Below are 11,363 nucleotides of genomic sequence, written 5' to 3'. Positions count from 1 at the left end.
TCCTTTTCCCTCCCAAATGACCAGTCTCACTCCCTGGCTGTCCCAAATATCCTCATCCTAAATGTTGGGCAGCCCAGTTGATGATCCTGAGCCCCTCATGGGTGAGGGATTAAATGAGTTCGCAGGCTAATGGTAGACAGCAGTCCCTGGCTTAGTGGAAGGAGAGTTGAAGCCAAAGAGGCCCCATGTGGGAAGAGGCCAGGAATTCCTCAGCTCACCCTCAGAGCTGGATATTTAGTCTGAACACAGAAAGGGCAAAGAAGCCACTACCCTGGCGGCTCCCAGACAGTGTGAGAGCAGCCGAAACTAGGAGCTCTGGTTTCACAACACAGCTCTGCATCTCTTCCTTTACTTCTCATGCATTCAAGCCTCCACCTCTCCCTGTGTCTCATGGAGAACTTCTACAGTCCGCTACCCTGTCCTGAAAAGATTCCCAACTTCCCACAGAAAGGAATGCTTGGTTATAGCCTCTTCCTTTCTGCCTTTGCCAACCCGGGAAAGCCAGAGTTGCAGTCCCTGGTTTCACTTTTTTTGTTCAAGAATATAACAGGCCCAGGTAAAAGATTGGGATGTGTTCACGATCTCTCTCTACTCTAGCCTGGACTAAAACCTAGACAACCCATTTCACAGGCTGCACCTCATCACCCCACCCACTGTGGGGACCCAGGATGCTTCTACCAGCAAATACGTTTTCTCTCTGGCTTGTATACGATGTACATCGAATTGCTATGCATTCAACATTCAGCTGTCTGTATCTTTTATAGGTCTGTTGACAGCAAAGTTGGCTGACTTAGTCTTCTGAACTATGTGAACTCTGGTTCTAGCAACACCAATTTGGTGTTACCAATCATCACACAGACACACACACTGTATATACTACACAATTGTTTTGAAGGGGAAGATTTTTTTTTTCAGTCTGGTCTTGAGGGAAGTATTGTGAAATCATCTAATAATAGGGTGTTATGACTCCTGAAAGTCTGGAATTCACTTACAGGGTAGGGATGGTGTCTGTTGACCTACCTTGTACCGTGTCCAGCAGAACATCGTGTGCAGAGGCATTTAACAAATATTTTTGAGGATGATAAGGGCAATGTCAGAGCACAGCTAGAACCCTTGCCAAGTACGATGAAAAAGTAACCTTTTCCTCTTCCATTCATTCATTCATTCATTCGACAAGTATTAATTGAGCACCTTCTGAGGGTCCAACATTGTTAAACCATTTACTACATAAGGCCAAGTACCATGACCATAGATTCACAGGAGCTGAGCAGGAGGAATCATTGTAAGACTGGCATCCCAGGAAGCTGTATGGAGATGTAAAAACACAAGGAGGGACCGTGAAAGTTGAGTAAAACTTGGGAAGGAGAGAGGAAGATGTGGGAACCCCCGGATCCCATGGCTGCCAGCCTTCAGAAGACTATACCCACCCCTACCCACCTGTCTACTCCACTAAGGCCTGCAGTGGGAGCAAGAATATGGCTCTTCTCTAAACTTCCCTGCCAAAGGTTGTGCTTGTCTCTGAAGTAAACTCATTCGGTTAATATCTTTTAATTGGGGCTTCTGAAAGCTAGGGCCTTGGTCAGTTCCCACCCTTAGTGCCTCTTTTTCCATTCCACTGTCTTTTTAGGCAGTACTGTTCTTGTTGTTCAGTGGTTTTTTTGGTCGCGTCCTACTCTTTGTGACCCCTTTTGGGGTTTTCTTGGCAAAGATACTGAAGTGGTTTGCCACTTCATTCTCCAGTTCATTTTACAGATGAGGAGTCTGGGGTAAACAGGGTTAAGTGACTTGCCCAGGGTCACACAGCTGGAAAGTGTTTAAGGCCAGATTTGAACTCAAGAAGAGAGTCTTCCTAACTCCAGGCCTGGCTCTCTGTGCACTATGGCGCCATCTAGCTGCTTTTAGACAGTATACTGGGTAGATAAAACAAGGGACTTACAGTATACACAGTGCTTATCCACATCCACTGTATTGCTGTAGTGCTTTATTATCCAATAAGGTAATACCCTATATGACAGAAAAGGTAAATGACAAATGCTTCAGAGGACGTGGGAAAATTGGGACACTAATGCACTGTTGGTGGAGTTGTGAACTGATCCAACCATTCTGGAGAGCAACTTGGAACTAGGCCCAAAGGGCTGTAAAATTGTGCATACCCTTTGATCCAGCAATACCGCTGCTAATTCTGTATCCCAAAGAGATCAAAGAAAAGGGGAAAAGATCTGTAAAGGTACAAAAATATTAATAGCAGCTCTTTCTGTGGTGTTAAAGAACTGGAAATCAAGGGGATACCCATCAATTGGGGAGTTATGGTCTATGATGTGATAGAATACTATTGTGGTCTAAGAAATGATAAGCAGGATGGTTTCAGAAAAACCTGGGAAGACTTATATGAACTCAAAGTGCAAAGTGAAGTGAGCAGAACCAGGAGAACATTGTCCACAGTAACAGCAATACTGTAAGGATGATCAACTGTGAAAGATTTAGCTACTCTGATCAAGACAATGATCCAAGATGATTCCAAAGGACCCATAATAAAAAATGCTATCCATTTCCAAAGAGAGAACTGATAAACTCTGACTGCATATTGAAGCACATCTTTTTTTTTTTACTTTCTCTATTTTTATTGAGTTTTTGTGTGTTTTCTTTAGCAATATGGCTAATATGCATATAATATGCATGATCATATATTAATTATATATAATATTATATAATATTTAATTAATGTATATTATATTGATTATTAATATATAATAACTTGCATGACTTAACACATATAATCAATAACAAATTGCTTACCTTCTCAAGGAGGGGGGAGGGAGAGAATTTGAAACTCAAAATTTTTTAAAATGATTGTTAAAAAATTTTTACATATAATTAGGTAAATTTTAATGAAATAAATCAAAATAATAAAAAAATTAAAATTAAAACAAATTGTGATATGTTAATATACTAAGATATTCCTTGCTGTAAGAAACAACAAATACGAAACTTTCAGTTAAGGTGATGTGAAAAGTCTCTGAGAAGCCTAGCTCTCCCATACATATTTCAGCAAAGATCTAAAAAGGAAACCAAACAAAATAATGATCAAGAAATTAAAAAATAAACAACAATAAGCTCTTTCATTCAGTCCAGGAGTGAACAAAAAAATAGCCATAAGTGGTAGAAAAAGGAGTCCTATCAGAGGAGCCAGCACTACCTCAGATGAATAAGCCTAAGGTTGTAGGAAAGATAAGGAAAAGTATATCTCTCAATCAAAGCTATGCCCATCTAGTAGTATAGTCCAAGATGTGTGGTGAGGAGAGGAGGGGAAAGAAGAAGATGAAGATGGTGGTCAGAGCGTATGGTGAGGAAGTGGCATGGAGATAGACTTTGGGCAAGATAAGGCAAAACCTCACCTATTAGAGCTAGAGGACCCAAGGGTATCATGTAAGGTTGCTAAGGGAGAGTGGGGAGAGGGGATAAAAATGATTGGCAGAGAACACTTCTAGAACTAGAGCAAACAGTAGTGGTGGCAATGGGAATCTTTGCTTTACCACCATGTTATTGGAAAAACTAACATTTCGCTATTATATATAATATTAGCTCTTAGTTGTAGATAAATCCTATTTACCATATTAAAGAATGGTTCATTTCCATGGTTTATTTTTTTTTTAAACATCAAGCAGTGTGATATTTCGTCAAAAGCCTTATTGTTTTTGTTATTAATATGGTCTATTATGTTTATAGTTTTTCTAAAATTGAATCAACCCTCCAACCCTGGTATAAATCCAACCTGGTCATAGTGTATAATCTTTTAAATACAATGTTGTAACCACTTTGTGAATATTTTATTCAATATGCAACAAACCTACTTTTGAAGTGTGTGTCTGGTTTTATTGTTAAAGGAAAACCTCTTAATGAAGGATAAAAAAATCATCAATATTCATTGCATTAATACTCATTAGAGAGATTGCTCTACTATTTTCCTTCTCTATTTTGTCTCCTGATTTAAGTATCAGAAGCAGATTTGTTTCACAGAAGGAGTTTTGTATGATCTTTTCTTTCGCTACTTCCACAAAACATTTATGTATATTTGAATTACTTCTTTTTTTGGATGTTTGATATAAGTCATTGGAATCCACTTGGTGCTGGTTTTGTTTTTGTTTTTTAACCAGCTCCTTTATGCCTTATTCAATTTCATTTTTCAAAATTGACAATTTAAATTCCCTATTTTTTATTCTATTAATCTACATATTTTACATTTTTATAAATATTAATGCACTTAATTTATTAGTTCTATTGACAAATGTTTGGGCAAAAGTTCCCTCCTTCATTTCCTCATTTTTTTATGAATTCTTTTTTTCATATTTTTTATATTGACAATTTGGTTTCCCTCTTTTTAAAAATCAAATTAGATAATGGTTTATTTATTTTGTTTTTTGTCTTTTTGAATTTTATTTTTTATTCTAAATTTAATAAACACTTCCCCCCAAAAAGAAAACATTAATTTACAAAGTAGAACAGAAAAAGAGGATTATATGTGAAATCTCTATTATTTATAGCTTGATTTTTTTTTGGTTGATCAAATTTTTAAACTACATAATTAAACATGTTACTTTCAGATGTCCCGTGTTTGCCTCTGAATTTCCCTGTTCTTCGGTGCGTTTAAAAAATTGTTTCAGTGACCATCTTTTGTTTCCTTCCTATTTTTTTTAAAGATTTTCACTAGATCTACCCCCTCCCATAAACCCACCCCATTAAAAAAGAAAAACATAATTATTATAACAAATAGGCATAGTCAAGCAAAACAAATCTATACATTTGTCTTGTCCAAAAATATGTATCTCATCCTGCACATCGGTACATATTCCTCGACCGGGAGATGGACAGTATGCTTTATCAGCAGTTTTCTGGAGTCATGATTGGTCTTTGCATTGATTGGAATTCTTAAATCTTTGCAAGTTGTTTTTCTTTACAATGCTGTTATTTCTTAAATTGTTCTCCCTGGTTCTACTGACTTCAAACTGTATCAGTTCATACAAGATTTCCTAGGTTTCCCTGAATCCATCCCTTCCATTTTTTTCTTACAATTCAATAATATTCCATTAAATTTACATACCATAATTTGGCTCAGCTATTCCCCATCTGATGTGCACTCCTTTTGATTCTAGTTCTTTGCTACATCAACAACAACAAAAAGCTGCTATATATATTTTTGAATATATGGTTCTTTTTCCTTTTTCTTTGATCTCTTTAGGGATAAATTATAGGCTACATATTCATCAGTTAGTACCCTTTTGGAGATAGTTCCAGATGGCTTTCCAGAATGGCTGGACCAATTCACAGATCCATAACAGTACAGTTGGTGTGCTTTCCTACAGCTGCTACAACAATTGTCATTTTTCTTTCAAAATAATTAAGAAATATATAAAATAAATGTGAGTTGAGCTACCAAGACAAAGACAGAAATTATGTGAATACTGCAACAAAATAATCTTCACAGGTAAAAAGATAAAACTAAATCATTCAAAATATTAAACTTGCTCATGGTTAAACCATGAAAATATAATAAATGTGAGAAATTTTAAATTACCTAAAAATCTAAATTAATTTATGGATTCATTACCATACCAAAGTGCTAAGAGGTAACTTTTGCTATTTTTCAGCCATTTCAGACATGTCCGACTTCGTAACCCCAGTTGAGATTGCCTTGGCAAAGATACTGGAATGCTTTGCCATTTCCTTCTCCAGCTCATTTTACAGATGACAAACTCAGGCAAACAAGGGTTAAGTGACTTGCCCAGGGTCACACAGTTACTAAGTGTCTGAGGCTGGTTTTGGAACTCTTCCTGACTTCAGACTTGGTGCTCTATGCATTACACCACTCAGTTGCACCAAAGGTAACTTTTCAGAACTAGAAAAATACTAGCAAAATTCATCGAGGAACAAAAGATCAAGAATCTCAAAAGGAATAATGAAAAAAATGAGAAGGAAAACAGTCTAGATCTCAAAATATGCTTGCTTACAAGTTTATCACTAGAACAGATTCCATTCACAAGACCCAGAAGGAACTGAACATAGTAGTGTTTGATAAGCCCAAGGATTACAACTACTCTGGTAAAACTTGACCAAAAAGGTTGAGAGAACAGGAAAGCAGTCTGGTCATAATTAGGTTTAGGTCATCATCTAAGACTATATTCCAAAATAAGACCAAGATCTGAAAGGTCATATCATAAACAAATGAGAGGAATAGAGAAGGAAATGCCTTTCACAATTACGGATAAGAGAACAGTATTTTGACTAAGCAAAGGAGAAAAAAATCACAGAAAATAAGATGGACAGTTTTGATTAAAAAAAATGATTCTGCATTTAAAAAAAATCAATAGAATTAGAAGGCAACAGCAAATGGGGAAAAAAATCTTTGCAATAAATTTCTCTAATAAAGTCCTACTATCCAAGATATATAGAGAACTGTTTCAAATGTATAAGAACAAGAACCATTCTACAAGATAAATAGTCAAAGGATATGGACAGGCAGTTTTTAAAACAAGATAAGTTATCAACAATCATATTAATTTGAAAAAATCTTTACATTACTACTACTAAGAGAAATTAAAATTAAAACAACTCTAAGGTTCCACCTCCCATCTATTAGATTGGCAAAAATGACAAAAAGGACAGAGACAATTGTTGGAAGGGCTGTAAAAGGACAAATACACTATTACATTTTTGGTGGAGCTGTGAAATGGTCTGACTATTCTGGAAAGCAATCTTGATTCTACACCCAAAAAGCCACTAAACTGTGCATACCCGTTACCCCAGGGACATTATTATTAGGCACATATCCCAAAGAGATTTTTTAAAAGAAGAAAAAGGACCCATATGAACAAAAATATTTATATCAGAACTTTTTGTTAGAGAAAAAAGCTGGAAGTGGGTGTCTATCAATTTTGAAATGGATGAACAAATAATGGTGTTAAAAGGATAGAATATTGTACCGGCCGCGCCCCGAACACTCTCCTCCTATAAGGAGCAGGCTGCCAGAGTCATACTTACCAGTCTTCGGTGCCTACCCGGATATACACACACAGAGACGACCCATCAGGAGGCTGCCAACACCCGAGTTTTATTCAGAGGCCATCACAGCAAGGCCAAGCAGGAAGGCCATAGCAACAGAGCAGGAGCAAAGAGAGCCTGCGCTCCCCGACCGCGACCGTTCCTAAGTACCTACTTAGCCCCTCCTCCTCAGCCCGCCTACTAGCCAATGATTGTAGGGTCAGATACCGGAAGGGGCTGTCTGAGTTTAGCGCACCAAGGGAGAGGAAGTGACGCAGGAGGCTAGGACCGGATACAGGAAGGAGGCGTCTGGGATTAGTGCATAGACAAAGAGTATGTGACCTAGGAAGTCAGGAAGGACACAGAAAGGAGGTGTCTGGGGTTGACGTTGCATATAGGGAGGGGACTAAGCAAAGGGAACTCGTCCTCTGCCGTCCCACTCCCACGTGGCACCGCCCCTTGCCTCAGGAGCACATGCTCCGGCTACTTCCTTGCACCCAGCTTATCTCATATAGCACTGCCCACTGCCTCAGGGCTTCTCCGTACCCAGCCCATCCCAGTTCACCACAACTCCGCCTACCACAGCCCCTGCCTCGACTTCCAAATACCCAGATCTTACCCCAATCTTGCCACAACGCCCACCTGGCAGCTGCCAACATCAGACAGTCCCTCACAGAATATTATTGTGCCAGAAGAAATGGCATAAGGGACTGATTCAGAGATACCTTGGAAATTTGTAGGAATCAGTGCAGAATGAAGTGATGGGGATCACTAGAAGAATTTATAGAATGATTATAACATTATAAAGAAAAACATTTACGAAAGACTTAAGACCTATAATCAATGCAATAACCAACCAGCCCTAAGAAGATCAATGGTGAATTATGATTCCCTCCTCATTCTAGAATTAATGACTGAATAATGAGATACACATTTTAGATACAGTCCATGTGTGGATTTCTTTTGCATGACTACATATCCTCTGTTGTTCAAAGCCCTTTATAACCCAGCCCCCACCCACTATCTTTCCAGTTTTCTTACACCTTACACCACCCTCCTCCCCACTCTATCTGCTACCATGTACTCTTTGATCCAGTCACACTGGCCTCCTAGTTGTTCTTCCAAGGAGACACTCCATCTCTCAGCTCCAGGCAAATTCTCTGGTTGTCCCTCTGTGCCCGGAATGCTCTCCCTCCTCATCTCCACCAGCTAAAATCAATCTCTCTTAATTCTAGAGACTTTCCTTTATTGGTTATTTCCAATTTAATCTGTATCTAACTTGTTTATATATAGTTGTTTACATGCTGGCTCCTCTATTAGATTGTGAGCTCCTTCAGGGCAGACACCATCTTTTGCCTTTCTTTGTATCCATAGTACTTAGCACAGTGCCTGGCACATAGTAGGTGTTTAATAAATTCATACTGACTTATTTTTTTTTAATGAGTGCCTTTTTATAGAGCAGAATGGAGAGGATTGCAAGAATGGTGATAAGGATACTAAAAACCAACGAAGGAAACAAAGAAAAGAGCTTAATTTAAAAATGAACAGAAGAAAGTTTAGAAAGGACAAAGACATGCAAGCAAAGTATTGGACCTACCAAATAAAATTTGAATTACACAAAAAAGCCAAACTATACATATTGGAAAGAAAAAGAAATTGTACACAGCTAAGTTCAGTTTCACATATAATCTCCTCTTTTGTTTTTCTTTTCCATGCATATTCAAACATTTATGTTTCTTGATATTCATAATAAAAAAAAATTTAATGCATATGAAGACTTCAGAAGAGCATGGGAAGACCTGTATGAACTGACACTGAATGAAAGCAGCAGAACCAGGAAAATAATATGCATGACTACAAAACTAAAGAACTAAAGATAAAACTAAAGAAATAAAACTAAATAGCATGTAATTCTAATGGCCAAACTTGTCCTCAAAGTAAAACTGAGAAAATGTACCGCTCTCACCGCCTTAAAGAGGTGGGGAATAGGGGTCTGAAATACTGCGTATACTATGAGATTCATTTGATATGTTGATCAGTTTTATGAACTACTTTTTCTTTTCTGTTACACAGGATAGCTTGAGGAGGAGGAGGAAGGTATATTTGTTAACATTTGGAGCGAAGATGTCTCTAAATTTGTGTGTCCCATGTTTCCTTTGAGCTACTGCGATTCTGCTTTGCTCATACAGCATAGCACTTTCTTTGATGCGGGCATGCCATGCTGAGCGGTCCTTTGCCAGTGTCTCCCATGACACAAAATTAATTACAAAGTTCTTCAGAGAGATCTTGAGAGTGTCTTTGTATCACTTCTTCCTAAAACAATTCAAATGGAAGCGATTCAGTTTCTTGGCAAGGTGCTGGTATACTGTCCAGGTTTCACAGGCACACAACAATGAAATCAGCACAACAGCTTCAGTTTGGTAGGCACTCTAATACCTCTTCTGTCCCACACTTTCTTTCAGAGCCTCCCAAACACTGAGCTAGCTCTGGTAATGCATGTGTCAACCTCATTATCAATGTGTACATCCTTGGAAATCGTACTGCCACGGTAAGTGAACTTATTCACAGCATTCAATGTTTCTCCATTTGCTGTAACTAATGGTTCCATGGATGGATGGTGTGGTGCTGCCTGGCACATGAGTTTTCTCGGTGTTAATTGTTAGGCCAAAATTAGCACAAGCAGCAGAGAATTGGTCCAACTTTGTTGCATCTCAGCCTCAGAGGCTGAATTGAGTACACAGTCATCAGCAAACAAAAAGTTACACACCAACTTTTCCTCCATCTCTGACAAGCAGTCGATCCAATCTCTACCTAAAGACTTCCAATAATGGGGAAACCATCACCTCCTAAGGCAGCCTACTGTATTTTTGGACTTCTCTTATCGTTAGGATTTTTCCTTACACCAGGCTGAAATCCACCTCTTTGCAATTTTGACTGCTCTTAATTACATCTAATCTCTCTTCCATCTGACATCCCCTCACATGCTTGAAGACTGCTATGTCTCCACCAAAAAGCTCTCCTCAAGGCTAACCAATGTTAGTTCCTTCAATTGATCCTCCTATTGCATGATCTGGAAACTCTCCACCTTTTTGGTCACCCTCCTCTGCTGGCTCATCAATGCTTTCGCTAAAGTATTATAACTAGAACTGACCCATTATTTCAAATGTGGTGAATCCTGGGCAAAGAATTCTCTTCATTCTGGACACTATGCCTTTCTTAATGCAGCCTAAGATTGAGTTGAGGTTTTCCATTGATTTTGCCACTGTCATAATGTTGATTCCTCTTGAGCTGCAATACATTAAACCCCACTCCTTCAGATTTTTCATACAAACTGCTGTCTAGCTATGCTTCTGTACCCTCTCTTCATTCTACACTTGTGCAATTAGTTTTCTGAATCCATTTAGGACTTTACATTAAATTTCATCTTACTGGATGAATCTTTACTGGATCTTACTTATATCCCATTACTATAGCTCATCAAAGTTCTCCACCTTAAAAAAAAGTTTTATTTAATATTTAAAAATTGCAGTTTTTATTGGAGTTTGACCAGATCCATGACCAAATACCTTCTAACTTGGAATTCTGCCCTAGGACAACTGAGAATCATGGCAGGAACAATTTCAAAGGGGCAAGTGAAGGCAACCCCGGAGGTACCAAATAACCTCACTGCTAAGGTACCAATAGAAATGTTTCCATGCAAATTGCTCTTTCACATAAGAACAACACTTCAGAAACTATCTGTCCTTCATGACATGGAGGTTGGGCACATTCTTGTCTAACTCCTCAGAGTGCTTTGGCATATGGACATCTTTCTTGGTTAACATTACTTCCTTCTTAAAAAGTAGTTCATAGATGGCAATTTGGTTCTTCTTGGAGATAAACTTCTTGGCAGTGACTACTGCTACTCCTGAGAGAGCCAGAACTAAAAAGCTCAAGATCCTTTTGAATCCTGATTCTCCCATCCAGTGTGTTAGGTAATCAATCTAGCTTCATCTCAGCTACAAATCTGATATGCATGCTATCTACCCCTTCATCCAAATCATGAAAAAAATACTGAATATCACAGGATCAAGGACAGATCACTGGAGCACTCCATTAGTGGCCTGGATTCCATTAGTCCAGGTTGACATTCATCCATTTATATTCACTCTCTTAGTCTGGATGTTGAGCCAGTTCCAAATCCACCTAATTGTACTATCATCTATTATCTGGCCCACATCTCAGATACCTTGGGAAATATTGTAAAATGCCTTGCTGAAACCCAAGTATGAGTATATGAAATTCTGATCCTCCAGTCTTGTGTAACTGCCAAAAAAAAAGAAGAGATT

Source organism: Vombatus ursinus, unplaced genomic scaffold (genome assembly GCF_900497805.2).
Source record: "Vombatus ursinus unplaced genomic scaffold, bare-nosed wombat genome assembly UNPS02014945.1, whole genome shotgun sequence".
NCBI classification, from domain to species: domain Eukaryota; kingdom Metazoa; phylum Chordata; class Mammalia; order Diprotodontia; family Vombatidae; genus Vombatus; species Vombatus ursinus.
The sequence above is the reverse complement of the archived record's forward strand: the minus strand, read 5'-3'. Positions refer to the sequence as shown.